Raw genomic sequence first — 13,663 nt, 5'->3', positions numbered from 1 at the left:
CCTGGATGGCTGCTAACCGCCTCTGCCTAAACAGGGATAAAACTGAGATCCTCATAGTAGGGACCAGCGAAACTCTCAACAAACTGCCCCCACAATATAAATCCTTCAACATCAACAACTCCACCATCACAGTCTCCAAGACTGCCAAAACCCTAGGTGTTCACCTAGATGCCTCACTGTCCATGTCTCGCCAGTTCAACGCCATAGCCTCCTCCTCAGCGCTCACCACCAAGGTGATCAACGCAGTCAAGTCTTTTCTCTCCACCAAAAACTGCCTATCCATCGCCAGAGCCACAACAGGTACCAAATTGGACTATTGTAATGCCCTTTTCCTAGGCACCTCTGTCAACAACATAAAAAAACTCCATATCACGCAAAACAACACGCTCCGGGCAGCGCTGACCATCCCCATAAGGGAACACATCTCCCAAGCAAGGAAAGATGCCCACTGGCTACCGGTAAAGGAATGCATACTCTTCAAAGCCATGGCCATCGCACATAGATGCCTTACACTAGATGCCCCACCCTATCTCGCAGAAAGAATCACCTTCAACGCCTCTAACAGACCCACTATAGCCCACCGTGCCAACCAGATCTATGTTCCCACGTTCAAAAGATCCAGAGCTGGAGGATCTAGCTTCCAACACCTCACACCCAAAAACTGGAATTCCCTACCAACTTCACTAAGGAATGAAAAATCATACACCACCTTTCGCAAAAAACCTAAAAACCTTTCTATTCTGCTAATGTCTAAACATGCACAGTTATGCTTGCAGTGTAACCACAGCAAAGCATAACTCTTTGACCCTTTTGGTCTCGTAGCACCTATCAATGTACCACTGCAACTGACTGTTACTCTATACCTATGTCTAAGCTTAAGCCTGCTTTAACAGCGCCATGATGCCTCAGGGCAGTTTTGCGCGCTTTATAAATGCAAATAAAATAAATAAATAAATGTCACTGCTTGGATTACAGAGTGTGCATTCTCACAGCTAACATGGTGGTAATGCTGGCTATTCCCTTGTCTGAACCTCTGGTCCCTTTCAGTTCTTGAGTAAAGTAAATCACTGCTCTAGTTGCTGTTGCCTTTCACACAAAGCTGTAAATAATTGTACAAGGAGGTATTTGATGCAGTGGGGCTGGTATTACATCAGTCTTAGGGCCAGAAATGTACCATGGACATGTGGATCAGGAGACCGTTGACTATATGGCTTTGACCACACCCAGTGGATGACCTTCCCTTCCCATGCCAGCTCAGAGGGGCCTGAGGTCATATGTAATCCTAGAGGGCAGCAAGTAGATGCAGTCTGGCAGCAGGCCACTTTGTGTATGCAAGCATTTGAAGGCAGATGACACAGGAGAGTTGACATCTGAGTAAAGGGGGAGGAGGTGGTTGATCAATAGCTTAGATTATGTCAATTGTAGATGGACTGTGTTTCTGCCCACAATGGGTCAATTGCCCTTGGTGCCCTACAAATAGGCAAACCCATGAAAGTTCCTAGCTTTGTGACTGTCCTTCAATTTGTTGAGACCCATTTCATCAGCAACTGCCAGACCATTAAACCATAATACCCTTCATCCAGGCCTTTTGGAGCCAACAATGTGCTGTACCAATTGCAGGTTTGTCAAAAGGTTGCCACAGTACATGGCTTCAAGGAAGTATTTGGCTGAATTTGGGCTATAGAGAAAGCTATTCGGGTGATCAATTTCTTGCTATTCAACTCTTGCCAAATTCTCTTGTCTTCTCATTTGAATGCAATGTAAGAAATCAGAGAGTCAAATATGAAGTGCAGACTACAAAGGTCTATTAAATGAACCATTGTCTGACAGCATTTCTGATACAATATCAAACTACGGTTAATATGTTTTGTGTATGGAGGAGAAGGAGCTTGGAGGATGAAAATCTATGGGCCTCATTACGAGTCAGCCGGTCCGGAAAGAACGGTGGTGGTAAATCTGCCACCACCGTTTTTTCCGGACCAGTACATTAAGAGTCCTGCAGGCCAGAGGTGTCACTCCCGCCAGGTTTGACCTGGGGGGTTTAACACCACCCACCTGCAGGCGGACATGGAAACACCGGCACCATTACAGCATGGTGCCGGTGTTTCCACTTCCCCATTCCCATGGAGTCCAATAGGACTCCTGGGAATGGGGATTAACAGAATTCCGCCTCCGGAATTACCGTGTCACCAGGCCTGTAATGCCCTGGTGATTACGGCAATCACGGAGGCGGAATGGTAATACGAGTCCGGCGGTAACCTGCCGGAATTTCCGGCACGGTTACCGCTGGACTCGTAATGAGGCCCTATGTCTTTTTTCTTCTTATGGGAAATGCCTGTAGAGAATCTTTCAGAATTTACAGGAAGTAGGGACATGGTCCTTCCTAACAATCCTCTCAGAGAAATTTCATGGGCCTCACTAAGAGTTTGGCAGTGCAGTAATTCCACTTTTTTTACACCCCAAATTAATATTTTGTACTGAAACTAGCTATAATCTGCCTGGTTATGTGGGGAGAATACTTCCTATACACAAAACCAATATTACATAAAATATTACTGCATGTAGTAATTACTGCTTGGGGTAACATGCAATCCCCAACAACTCCTGTAGGACTCCAAAATAGTGAATAATTGAAGGGTCCACGTGACCATAAATCATGCAAACCCTTTAAATTACTGCATGCTTACCGCAAGGGGCAATGGTTATTGCTTTTGGTGGTATTACCGGAAGTAATACTACGATTCCCACAATGAGGCCCCATTATGGGAAATCTCTCCTGTTGCCCTGTGGGCCTGTCTGCCAGAGGGAGAATAAAGATAGGTGTGAGGGCCCTGTTTGTATGGGACATAGTCAGAGGGTTATGCTCTGCTGGTGAAATTGGTAGGCGGTGAGGACGTTTACAAATCAGATGACTCCCCAATAGGCAGGATGCCTCTAGCTCCATCCTAAGATGTGGCTGGCATTTCCCATTCTGTATTGACCTCTTGCAAGAACATTCTTGTTGGGAAATACCTCAAATAACATTACAGGCAAGTATGCCACAACAGGAAAGGTGCGAGAGATAACAGCACGTTTCTGTCTGGACTGAGAGAGACAGAACACTCTATCTGGTGGGTTTGTGGGATGGTGGGTTGAAGAGTGAGTGGCATATACAAGCCTTATCGCTGTGCATCCTCTAATGTGTGTGGAAGGCAGTGGTGTAGGTGGACGTAGATTGAAATGTAATGGAATTGATTGAGTGCCTAACAGGAATGTGCCTTGTTAGAGTTTGTAGGGTTTAAGGAGATTCAGTCCAATATAAGCATTTCTTAAGTGTGATTAACTCTGCTCCAACCCTATCAAACTCTCGGGGAAAGTACCCTTGCTTATTTGGCATATCAGGAAAAGGGGAGTAGTCAGAAGATATTGCCCACTCACCTCACATGTACCCTTAATTTTTTTCCTGCACAAGGACAGAAATTATGTAAATGTTTCCATTTGAGCTGCAAGAAAGATCCCATCTAAACTAACTCCCAACTCACAGAGATTGCAATGTTGTAATGGACAATGGCAATTGCACATTGCCATATCCAATCTGTTTTTTGCACCCTAACACTTTTGCATTCATGAAGCTTGCCACTTTGAGTAGCACTGGATTTGCATATGCAAATTCCTTCTGTACAGTAGGTCCCTGCTTTTTTGTTAATCTATCCTTTTCTGGCTTGTGTACTTTAAATAAGAGTGATATGCCGATTAAAACTAACAAAGAAAGATGGGAACAGTTAAAATAGTACCTTTGTTTTTTTTAGAAAAAGTTTTGTTTTCTATGTTTTGAACATTATTTATTAAATGAAACAACTGATCTGCTTTGGACAAACTATTTAGTATTTGGCTGAATAGTAAATATGCTATTCGACACAGCCGTTTGGGTGTGTTGCATCATTTTGCAAATGCCACCATGCAGTTTAGCTTGCATAGGTTACCTGTGATTTTACCGAAAACCTTTTTCTCAATGGATGTTTTACCGAAAACAATCCATTAAAAAAACCCACTGAAATTCCTTTTTTTGGGGGAGGAGGGTTCCCCCCAAATCTCCTGTTTCCCTATGTTTTTTTCCATCATCAGGAAATACATTCCTGTTGTTGCGCACATCACCTGACCCATTTTCTGTGAACAACATTGACTTCAGTGATGGGTTGGTGATGGAAAGGAATCTTCACTGCAGATGAGTGTAAAATGACATGAATGGACCTTCAGCAGATCAGATGGTGGATGAATATGTACTTTATGTATGTCACATGAGTAGGGATGGTGATCCACTGCAGTACTGGTTCAGTGAGTGGGTTGTCTGGCCAGAACTTCTTGTGAGAATTGTCATAGAAACGCTAAACTTCCCACTTACCAGTGTACAGCCTGAGTGAACTTCATGTGCTACCGAGGCTATTGTATATGAATCGTTGTGGTGCCCGATCACTAAAATGAACCAGCACTACATTTAGGAAGACTATGGGCCTCATTTCGAGGTTCCCGGTATCCTGGCTGTATTACCACCAGGATACCGGCTCTGGTAACGCTGTTACTGGCACTCGGTCTGGTGGAATTACCGCTGGATTACGAGTGCTGGTAAGGGATGTTAATCCCCATTCCTTGGAGTCCCATAGGGCTCCATGGGTGGGATTTGCCGGTATTACCGGCACTGGTAATGCTGCTACTGGCAATATCAGCTATTTTTGCCGGTAGGGTGGCGGAATTACCTCCAGCTTTTAGCTGGATGTAAGTTCCAGCCTCCCGACTGGCAACCTTGTACTTTGCTGGTACGGTAAGGTGCCGGTCAATAGAATTACCGGCATGTTATGACCGCATTGGCAAAGTTATAATGAGGCCCCATGGCAAGACACCTAGCCATAGTCAATACACCAGATCCGATGGTGAAGACTTGTATGCTTCAAATCACACACTAAAAGGTGAAACAAGGTTGTTTTGTGGGATGTTCTTTTAGTGAAATTAATAGATATGATAATTGACTGCTGGTGTTAGAAGATGTGATGGTTATATCATGACGAGATGCCATATGTGCTTGTGCTGTTACTCTTCTGTTTTTAAGTTGTTATTTTAATAACCAGAGGAGATTAGGGCGGAAAGCCTCCAACATGAGAATGTTTCATGTTATCCCCGTTACCTGAGAACCACCAAAATGAAAATTCTTCTGATGCCAGAGAGTTTGTGTGCGCTATACAAATACAAAATAAATAAGAATAAATAGAGATAAATAAAAATACCTGCTACCTAAGAGCTGCCAAAATGAGAATATGGTTCTTCCCACTTCCTGAGAGCTGCCCATATGATTATTTGTAGTGTTCTTCCCGCTACCCGAGACCTGCCAACACTAGAATTGTTAAAGTTGTTACACCCATTTGAGAGTCACGTCCATGAGAATTGTTGGGTTCTACCCGTGCTGCACAGGGAAGACCCAAAAATAAATGTTTTCACAGGGTCTCCCTGTGGTGGTGAGTGAAGGGTAGGATATGAACTGGTGATAAAGAAAAGAACAGCTGGGTAAGAAAGAGCATTTACAGGCAGATGTACTCAGCAATATAGATGTTATGTTATGTTATGTTACTTTGAATTTATATAGCGACTTATGTACCATTGGTATGGTAGTGCTCAGGGTGAGATGATCAAGGGGGGGCACGAATGAGCTGGGAAATTCTGGGAGCCCTTTCCAAGTGCAGGAGATGGAGTTGGACGGCTGAATTGAAAGCAAATATGTTGGTGGTGTTTTTGATGCCAGGGGGTAGGGAGGGAGTTTCAGTGGAATAGAGGGAGGGTAGCAAGGCGTGAAAAGGAGAAGAAGCGAGAGAATTCACAGGGTGAGTGAGGGATGATGAGAGTGAGAAGGGTTTAACACTGCAGGGTGCCAGGTGAAGAGTGGCAACAGTGACAACAGTTAGAAGCAGCAAGTTAGGAGGACTATTTCATGTACACATATCAGTTTCCCCCCTCTTGCTCAATTTAGTGGGTGCTGTTGGGGTGCTGGCCATGCAAGTGCCCCTCCAGAGCATCTTGGATGGCAGTGTTTTATCCCAGCCAACCAACTACCTGCAGCACAGCAATGTGGAACTGCATGCCGGCGCTCACATATGGCACACACAACAGTTCCACCACAGTGGGTGCAGGGTGGCCAACCTAGTTAGCACAGGCCTGAAAGCTGCAGTTGTTGTCACTGGCTGTGGTTGACCATCTTTCAAATGCTGCTGTGCTCGAAACACCATGTATCTACAGACTTGCTGATGGGTGCGTCCTCTGCATGCAGCTGGCACATGCCTGTGATATTTCAGTTCATGCCACTGCTAAATATGCTTACATATTATTATTATTATTATTATTATTTTATTTCTATAGCACTAGAACAAAGGCCCTGAGGCATGGGAGTGCTATGACTAAACAAACAACAGAAAACATGAAAGCAAAAAAAAATAATTTGGGGGCTCCAGTGGGAGGTAAGCATTACAGTGGTCAATTTAATTCAAGAAGGAAGGTTTTCAGTTTGCATTTTAAACTGGCCAGTCTAGGGCACAACCTCAGGTCGGTGGGGAGGCTTCGGGTTGCAAATGGAAAACATCATTTTTTTACCTCTGTCAGTTTTGCCTTGGATATATGGAGTAAGCCATTGTTGTTGGATTTAAGGCAGCATGTATCCTGTAGCCATTTAAGCTGAGCTGCTAGGTAAGCCGGACTTTTGCCATACAACAGGAGTGTGAGATGCATAGTGTGCGTCTCCGGGCTGTTGATACATGATCAGATTTACGCAGACCCATTACAACCCTCACTGCGTTGTTATAAACAACTTGCAAACGGTTTAGTTCCCCTTTACCAACCGCCAGTAAGGTGCTTGCACAGTAATCTAGGCGGCTCCCAATGACAGTCCTGGCTAACGTGGCACAGCTAGCCACATCAAGGAATGGTCTAATCTGTGCCAGCAGTGTGATGTAATACGCTGTGTTTGATACTAGGCAGCCGGTAGGGGCCCTCATTGAGAGTTCTTGATCAATGCTAACACCCAGGGTTTTCACTTTCCTGAGAGTAGGGTGAAGACAGTCTGCAATTTGGAATGAGGAGTAGGCTTGGTCAAGATGGTGCAATTTAGAACCAGCACCCAGGATTATGATCTCTGTCTTAGAGTTGTTCAGGGCTAAGCCATTAAGCAGCATCCAGAGATGGATTTGGTTATACATGGCATTGATGACCTCAGTGTCTTTGATGTAATCACCCAAGAGAAAAAAAGACACAGAGTATCGTCAGCAGAGTTAGCGTAACAGGTACCATCATCCTCAATTTCATCGAAGAGTGTGAGCATGAAAATATTGAAAAGGGCAGGTGACAAGTACAAGTCTTGTGGCCCTCCGCACTTTAAGGCCACTCCTACTGACATGGTATCCTCATGGAAGACCTAGGCAGACCAGTCTGACAGAAACGATAGTACGCAGCTGACCGACTCATTAGAAAGAAAGGGCCTCCCTAGCAGTCTGCTGGCTAAGATGGAATGATCCACCAAATCAAATGCGGCCGTCAGATCTAGGAGCATCAGCAGACATGTTTTACCCTTATCCATATATTGAAGAATGTTCGTCTTGAGGGCCAACAGGGCGGACTCAGTGCATGCGCAATCCGAAAGCCTGATTGTTTATGGCCTAGTATGCCATGTGCACTCAGAAACGCCTGGATCTGTCCATGTGCTATTTTGTCGAGCACCTTCAGAAGGAAAGGGGAGTTTGTGATTGGGCAATAATTGCCCGCAATACATGGATCTAATGAGGGCTTCTTTAAAAGAGGAGTGATCCATGCTTGCTTGACATCTAAGGGTACTGACATGTCATGAAAGTACGCATTTACAAACTTGGTGGTCAGTGGGGCAAGCGAATGGGCACAAGCTTTTACTATATTAGCAGGGCAGCTATCTCCCCTACAACTGGTGGGTTTTATCCTGCATAATATACCCAGAACTTCTACTTCAGTCATCTCTCGGAAGGTAAAAGGATTGATCCGGGGTGACTGATGTTGATCAAGTGTAGGGAGAGATGGTGGATTCAATTGGGCAAGCTTGGTTTCAGTTTCCCCTTTGATCATGGAGATCTTACTGGCCATAGCCTTTTCAATTTGGGTGCACCAGAATGAGTCTTTCACAACTGTGAATTTAATGAAGCAGGGGTCTTCCACTTCTTTTAAGATCTTAAAAAGTTATAGGAGCATTTTTTTTGCAACACATAGCCTCTTTGTGCTCTTTAGCTGCACGTCTATAGCTAACTTTGTCATCAGCAGATAATGTTTTCTGCCATTTGCGCAGCAGACTCTTGCTTTTCTTAATTTTCAATTTCGTCTTTCTGATGTGTACCAGCTTTTGGATAGAGTGTTTTTCTGGTCTTCATTTTGAAGGAGCGAGACTATCTACAGCTTCGGTCATCATTTTGTTGCATACTGCTGACAAGTTGGCTGCTGACATACTGAGCAAGACTGTTTAGGTAGGGAGCAAAGAAGGAGGAGAGAGCCCCTGGAGTAAGTTTACATTAATTACAACAGAGGACTTTCCCCCGTGACTTTTTGACTTTCTTAATGGCAGAAATTAGTGGCATTTAGAATTTTATGAAACTATGATGGGACCATGGACACGGATTCACTTCTGTCTTATCAAGTTCAATTCTGTGTGCCACTACCCAATCTAGTATTCTACCCCCATTGTGGGTTTGTTTGCTATACATATTGGGTGAAATCAAAGATTTCCAATGCACAGTGTTTCGGCCATTCATAAGCTGATCCGTATAGCTGTATAGCTGAGAAGTGATTGGCCTTCATCAGGACGGGGAAGAAAGTTGGAATGAAGGGGTCCTGTTTCTCTTGTGTTGCAGTATTGCCACAGAGTAGTTCAAAAGTTCATGATTCCTGATTATATCTAGAAGACTGTTGCCAAATTATTGGTGGACGAAGGGCGGGTGATACCGAATGTAGAAATTAAGTGTGGTTTTAGGATTGAGTTCAATTCTAACAAATAGAGTTTCAAATGTTGTATTTCCACAAGATTCACCTGTCTAATGCATAAGTCAATCTGGAAAATTAGCTCCACCCCACCTCTTTACCAGCAAGACGATCTTTCCTAAGGATACTATATCTCTCTGGCACTGCTAGTAAGAGGCCTGCAACTGCATGTAGTCAAGTTTCAGACAAGGGACAGATATCGATGTGTTCATCTACAATGTATTCTGCAACTGCAAGGGTGTGTTTAACTAATGGTCTGGTGGATAACAGTAGACATTTCAGCCGTAACAAATAACTAGCTTTATCAGATGAAGTTAGTTTTACTCCCGTTGTGGCTACTGGGAGCTATTGGCTGCAGTGCATCTGTTTGGGTTGTATTCTCCTTCCAGGTGTCACTTCCACCATTGCGCTTCGTGGTGGTTGCAAAATCGGTCATGTGTATGATAGTACTACTAGTACTACTAGCAGGCAGACCAAAAAAATAACAACAATGGGCCTACCCAGGTTATCACGGTGAGGACTCATCAGTTTGGCAGGCAAACAGCACTGAGTGTCCGAGCCCCAACGAGAACTGAAGAGGACCGGGGTAGCTGGGAAATGTAGTTCCCAGGAACTACGATTTAAAAGCAGCTCAGGAGAAGCACGCTCGCTACAAGAAATTAGAAGCATCTAATCACAAATGAGGGTCACGGGTAAGTGCAAACGAGTCTAAATGCAGTCCTTACTGCTTGGAGCGATCACATACAAATCTTGACAGCATTTCTAGATAAACACAAGCAAAACGTTTAACTAGGAAATTCAAACTAAAGTACAAACCAGCACTCACACGCATACACAGAAGCGAATGCGGGGCACATAAAGATATTTATATGGAGCTTGATGCGCCGCCAGCGGGAAGAAGAGGACCAGGGTAGCTGGGAAATGTAGTTCCCAGGAACTATGATTTGAAAGAAGCGCAGGAGAAGCATGCTCGCTGCAGGAAATTAGAAGCATCTAAGGCAACAACACACAAATGTGTGTCACGGGTATGTGCAAGCTAGTCTAAGTGTAGTCCTTACTGCTTCCAGCGGATACAAATCTTGACAGCGTTTCTAGATAAACACAAACAAAACGTTTAACAAGGAAATTCAAACTAAACTACAAAGCAGCACTCACATGCATACTTACACGCATACACAATGCCATTGGGGCCAATGCATAGATCTCTGTATACTTGCCCCACCTCGCTGACTTATTGCAGCGCTCGCACGCAACTGCGCATGCGTTCACTTGTACCTTAGCCTTAGGCAGGAGAAAGCATTGGCAGACTCCATACTAGAAAGTGTTTGGGCAGAACCCATTTGTTTGTCCTCTCCTCTATCCCACTTCTGCCCCTTCACAGGATGGGAGCCACAAACATCAACTCTGTCAGCCTCCTCCTGCGCCCCCTCAGCTTGCTGCCATATAGCCTCTTTCTTCCCCCTATACCTCATCATCCTCCACCGCCTCCTCCCGACACTCTTCCTCCTCCTGCCTTGCATCTTTCTCCTCCTGTTACATTACCCCATCCACCTCCCGCTACCCCACACCTGCAGCTTTATGTTCCCTCTTTGCTGAACATCTATTTCTCCCTCATGTTTCCACCTCCTTCCCCTCATTCACATCATCCTGTCCCCCTTCTGCTGCCCCCATCTCTGCTCTCCCTGTTCCACCTCCTGCTTCTGCTGTCCCTCATGCTCTGAAAGTGATTCACTTGTTCCATAAGCATTGTGGGGAAGGGGGTGTCACTAAGAGGAATGCTTTTCGCAAGGGGTTTCTACTAATGGTTTCTATATACAAGTGTCATTTTTAAGGGGTAAAAAGAGGAAAGCTAAGGGATTCAAAATCAAAGAAGCAAAAAGGAATTTCATAAAGGGTTTCATATTTTCTCTTTTTATTTTTGTGATGAAAGGAAGAAAGGAGTGATCTGGAGCCACACAAGAAATATTAAAAAAACGATTTATGTAAGTATTTCTCAAGGGGCAAGCCAGTCTTTAAGGAACTACACAAAACAAGAACACCTCAAAACCACCAGATAACGAATTGTGAAAACTACACAGAGAAATGCTCTCAGTAGCTACAGCACAATCTCTTCTGCTCTCTCTCTCTATGTCTCGTTCTTCCTCTAACAACCAAGCACTACCCACATAGAACCAGGAAATGAGCTAGACATGTTCTGATCCCAGCAAACATCCCCAGAGAATTGAGGACAGACTCTGCAGAATGTTCAGGGAGTCAGATTGGTCTGCAGATGCTTGACCTGTATGTAAAAGCTCTTACTGGAGTCTGAGTGCAATTATGGGATGCCGACAGGCTTCTTGAGATTTCACAGGGATGCCAAATATCGACCCCAATATTCATGTTATCCTATGAGATCGGTTTTGGCTGGGGATCGACCACTTTTAGTGAGACGTGAGATAAAAAGCTAGAATACTAAAGGTATAAGGTTAATACATTTATGTTAATTTGCCACCATAGGATTACTTGTCCACAGAAGACATAAGCCGTATGTTGTCCAGCCACTTGAATCCTCCGATGATCACACTCTGCAGTCCACCTTTGCAGACTCTGCCTCACTCACATGCACACATCCTTATCTTGAAGCATAATTTGAAAGAAGCATGATGATGAATCCTGCCCTTCCCCGTAAAATATTCATAACTTGTTTCATCTATTTCCCCAGTGAAAGTCTAATTGAATGTTCGAGTCACTAGTGCATCTATCTGCCAGAGCCACTACAGCCGAAGCTCTACAACTAACAAAGTTGGACTAAAAAAAGGAACAGACATTGCTGGTTAGGCGGATTTTGCTGATGTGATTAGGGAGGTTGTTGGAGTGCAAGATAAATTGTCCACAAGGCAATTTGAGGTTGCTTCCTGATGTTGATGTTTATGGAGTTTTGCTTATGTTATGTTTTTTATAAATCTTCCATACTACGCCAATGACCACAGTAGGGGTCTTACGTTGCTGTCATCTTTTCCTTGTGCATTAATGCACATTGCCCCACTTCTTTGTTTTGAAGAAACAGAATTAATTAAAAAGAAGCATACCACGATCTCCTCTTTTTTTATCTCTAGAAATCATCATTGATTAACCAAATCTATTATTTGGAGAATCTTCAAATGCTTAAAGAAGTAAAAAATGTTGTCTCCACTTCAACAGTTGAATTCAGGTGTGCTCCAAACCTCTGCATTGTCCATGTTCGGCTTAATTTCCGTGCTTTGCTTTGTAAATTAAATTTATTTGTGCTTTTAAACCTGTGCATTGTCCATTTTCTGCTGCATTTTAGTGCTTAGCTTGTAAATTGAATTTAGGCATGCTTTTAAACCTGCTCATTGACTGTTTTATGCCTCATTTTAGCGCCCACCCTGCCTCGGTACTTGAAATTCTACTACCCTGTTCATTTTTTGCTTAAAGTACATCCTTTCAGCTGTGCCTGCCTGCTAAGCCAGACACCTGTGAGTTATTTGTTCACTGTGCAGCTCCCCTGCCTGTCTCTCTCTCTCCTCTGCCACTCTCATGGCAATCTCTGTCTCCCCTATCTATTCTAACTGCTACCCTATCATCTATTGTATCTCTCTCACAAAGTCTGAAAGAATAAACATCAGACAATCTCTCCTGGCCTCTAACCCAGGCCTACCTATTGCTGACACCTATGTCAATGCTACTCCCAGGCAGACTATGACTGCCATCCTCTTTTCTGTCCTCTCCCCTGACCTATGGACCCCCCCTCCCATTTGGTCTCCACTCTCTCCCCTTTCTCCTCCTCAACCATTAATGGTGGCACCAGATGGAAAGTATTCTTGGCATACTTCAAATCCTCTAGTTGTATCATTAATGTCTATCACAATAACACTATCATGGCCCAAGGTTCTCAACCTACTCTTCTTCTCGACCAGCGCCTGCCCTCTCTCATTCACTTCCTCCCTTTTCCTGATACTCCTCCTTGTTCCTCTTCTCTCACCTCCCCATCACCACCGATGGGTGTACCACGCCCATGTACCCCTCCTCAGAAAATGTTCAATGGTTGTAATCCGCTTCACTTAGCTACTCTGAATGATCGTTCTGCTGTCAAACACTCCTCTGACATCTGTCTCCTTCTTGTGGATGTCTATCTTGATGCCCTTGCCCTTACTGAGGTGTGGTTCAATGCAAGCTATGTCACTGCTCTTGACACTCTCCTTCCAGAGGGCTACAAAATCCTCTCCAAACCCAGGCCCAGCCAGCCCGGAAGTGGAATGGCCCTGATTTTCCTAGAGTGGGTCCCTGCCTCTTTCATACCTGCTCAAGCCTAGTCGTCCTTCGAATGAGTTGTCTGCAGGCTTGGGGTCTCCCCTACTCTCTCACTCACCGTTGCTACCATCTACAGGCCCCCCAACCCTATCTCTCCTTTCCTATCTGAATGGGCTGACCTCACCTCCTCCCCCTTGACCCCTTCTTCCAAACACCTCTTCCTCCTCTGAGGCTTAAATATCCACCTCGACTCCCCTACATCAGTCACCTCACAGTTCCGTGACCTCTGTGACTCCCTCTCTCTCACTATTCTTCCTTCCGGTCTGACCCACTCAGCCGGACACACTCTGGATGCCTTCATCGCTGGAGACATCCCTATCTCTAACCCGGACACCACCACCCT

The sequence above is a fragment of the Ambystoma mexicanum genome, chromosome 3p, assembly GCF_040938575.1.
Source record: "Ambystoma mexicanum isolate Mex_15411 chromosome 3p, UKY_AmexF1_1, whole genome shotgun sequence".
Lineage (NCBI taxonomy): Eukaryota > Metazoa > Chordata > Amphibia > Caudata > Ambystomatidae > Ambystoma > Ambystoma mexicanum.
The sequence above is the reverse complement of the archived record's forward strand: the minus strand, read 5'-3'. Positions refer to the sequence as shown.